This window comes from Nematolebias whitei, unplaced genomic scaffold, assembly GCF_014905685.2.
Source record: "Nematolebias whitei isolate Nwh7 unplaced genomic scaffold, NemWhi1 Nwh_scaf_7007, whole genome shotgun sequence".
In the NCBI taxonomy this organism is placed as follows: domain Eukaryota; kingdom Metazoa; phylum Chordata; class Actinopteri; order Cyprinodontiformes; family Rivulidae; genus Nematolebias; species Nematolebias whitei.
Genome location: NW_023625552.1, coordinates 472 through 3,272, shown reverse-complemented (window position 1 = coordinate 3,272; position 2,801 = coordinate 472). Strand labels below are relative to the sequence as shown.

The window sequence follows — 2,801 nt, the reverse complement described above, 5'->3', positions numbered from 1 at the left end:
CATGCGTAGCCACAGACGTTCTGATGTCTGTGAAGGAAGGTAATCCTGGAAGCCCCATCTCCTCCCACACCACCCGGAGATACTTGAGGAGAATCTTGCCCGGGCTGTTAGAAGTGGTGTGGAGAAACCTCCCCTCCGGCAGAGACAGAGCAGCCTGCATATTTAGCCACCGTTCAGCCCAGGAGAACTCCTCGTGGTTCAAGTAGATCTGTGCCATACCGAAGGCACCGTTTGTCTTGTGCTCCCTCACCTGTGGAAGGAGGCATGCAAAATTAGTTGGCTCACCTGCGTGCCACGCGTCGACCTAGTACCTCACTACGTACATTCACAACGAAGCCCAGAGACTCTGACTGATGACGTGCCTTGGCAGCTTCCACCTCAGACACAGCCATGCCAATAAGAACGCCAATCCGGTGACCGTAGACAGAGGCGATCAGGGCAGAAAAGTAGCCGTAAAAGCGATGCCTCAGCTCGGGGGATTTGTCGTCCTCCATCATGTCTGAGGGGGTTGAGAGAGATGGCGAGAGAGTGGTTTAAAGTTATAGAAAGAGAGGAGGATTGGGAGAAGAGATAAAAAGTTTTACCAAGCAGCTGAGGGATTCTGGAGCGGGCCAAGTCCCGGCACTTTGTTAGGGTCTGTGCTGAAATGATGCGCGACACCTTGGCATCTTTAACTGTTATTTGGTGAAGCACCACGTCTTTACGCAGCTGGCAAATGCAGTTCTTCAATGCCCTCAAGACACCGATTTGCTGGGCTCTTGACAACCTGCATGATGGTGGAGGAGTTTCTGTAAAATACTCGAGGAACTGGTACACGTTCTTGAGATGAGTGCAGGCAGTGGTGACGGTTCTCCCCTGCGACATCAGCTCGTGCGCACAACTGCAGAAAAACGTTGCCATTTTAGTCGTTTGAAAGGCATGCATGGCGACCACCACAAACCAGCTTACCTTTGAATACGCCCAACGTCATCCAGGAAGAGCCAGGTGCCCAGCTGATTACAACCAGACGCCATACGCTGGAGAAAACAACTGACCCGATTCACAGCAGACCCCACGTTCTCCCGGCGTTTGGCGCTGGGGCACCCGCCCTCCAGAAAACGCTTGTAGCTTTCCACAAAAGTGACTGGTTGAGCAGACAAAAAGCAAAAGGTTATTCACGCCCAGGCCACGTTTAGAAAGTGTCGAGGACACGACTTACCGATAGATGCAGGAAAACGAGCTTCTGGCACCTGTTCCTCACAAGCAGATGCCCCGGTCGAGTCAGGGACGGCACACGCAGACGACGGGCCGGGCACATCCTCGTCTGAATGGGGGGACGGCGAGAAGGAGGTGGCTCCCGACACTTCATTTTCACAGTCGGCGTCCAAGCCCTCCACAGAGAGGCTGGAGGTCAGGGGAGGAGAAGGCTCTGTGTCCGCGAGAGCTTGGAGAAGCTCAATAGTCTTGGCCCTCCTCGCAGCGTCAAGCATTTTACCTTTCACGGCAGTACTTAACGCTGGGTGTGCCTTCAACAGGTGTTTATCCAGGCGGCCAGAACTGTAGGAGCATGCTTCAACTGGGCATTTGCCGTTCCTCACATTTACTCGTCCAGACGCCAAGTTCAACAACAGTTTTCTCTCTTGCACATTCTTGACCGAGTGCGTTCGCTGGAGATGGTTTGACATGGCATAATAAGTCTTCAAACAAATTGGACACGTGGAAGATCCACGACGGGGCGGCATAACTCTAAGCTTCTGAAAAAGAAGAAAACACAGTCAGGATGGATGGATGGATGGATGGGTGGATGGATGGGTGGGTGGGTGGATGGATGGATGGATGGATGGATGGATGGGTGGGTGGGTGGATCTTACCTCTGCTGAGTCGTCTGGTGTGTCTCCTTCTCGTGCTGGCCACTGACTGAGTGTCAAATCCTGCCAGCTCTGCCTCTTATATAGTCACTAATTAAATTGCTGACAGCTGTATGAGACAAGGCCGCACCCCTGAGCAGCTGTGTGAGACAAGGCCGCACCCCTGAGCACATGTGAGGCCTAATCAGGAAGCAGCTGTGTGAGACAAGGCCGCATGTGAGGCCTAATCAGGAAGCATGTGCAAGGCCTTGTCCTTATCAGGCCATACCCCACACATTTTGCCACAAACATTCAGTTTGCACAACGCTAAAGTAGAATTTGTGAGACAATGGCCCAACATCCCCTAACCCCACCCCCACCTCGGGAATGCACTTTGTGTGGCCAGTGGCCTGTTAATTTGTATGTGTGGCCAGTGTCCCAGTGTGAACGTGCAGCCAGCGGCCACACAAATGAACTGCTAATGTGTTTACATTGGATATGTCCCAGTTTTCATCACATGTGCTGATTATCTGACTAAGTGCTGAGACTGAGTACAGATCATACAGCAGCCCCGGGGAACTTGGAGCAACCATACCCAGCCTGCGAGCTCCTGCCCTGGGCACGCGCTCCTCCAACACACCGGGGGAGCATGGAGGGACCGTACCCAGCCTGCGAGCTCCTGCCCTGGGCACACGCTCCTCCAACACACCGGGGGAGCATGGAGGGACCGTACCCAGCCTGCGAGCTCCTGCCCTGGGCACGCGCTCCTCCAACACACCGGGGGAGCATGGAGGGACCGTACCCAGCCTGCGAGCTCCTGCCCTGGGCACGCGCTCCTCCAACACACCGGGGGAGCATGGAGGGACCCCCGCCACCAACCATGCCCTCCTACGCTGCTCCGTCCCTGGCTAAAACCCCAGAGCGATACCCCACACCCGCCTGGAGCCAGGAACCCTGCGCACCAGCCGAACATGC

At 54.9% G+C, this 2,801-nt stretch overlaps 1 long non-coding RNA gene across 1 annotated transcript; it reads right to left on the bottom strand.

The window, feature by feature from the left end:
• Positions 1–777: 777 nt before the first annotated feature.
• LOC119429763 lies at positions 778–1,230 on the bottom strand. Its single transcript, XR_005187835.1, has 3 exons — positions 1,199–1,230; positions 949–1,123; positions 778–880 (listed from the first exon to the last, which is right to left on the bottom strand). It is a non-coding gene; the product is annotated as an uncharacterized LOC119429763 (long non-coding RNA).
• Between the last annotated feature and the right edge of the window lie 1,571 nt (positions 1,231–2,801).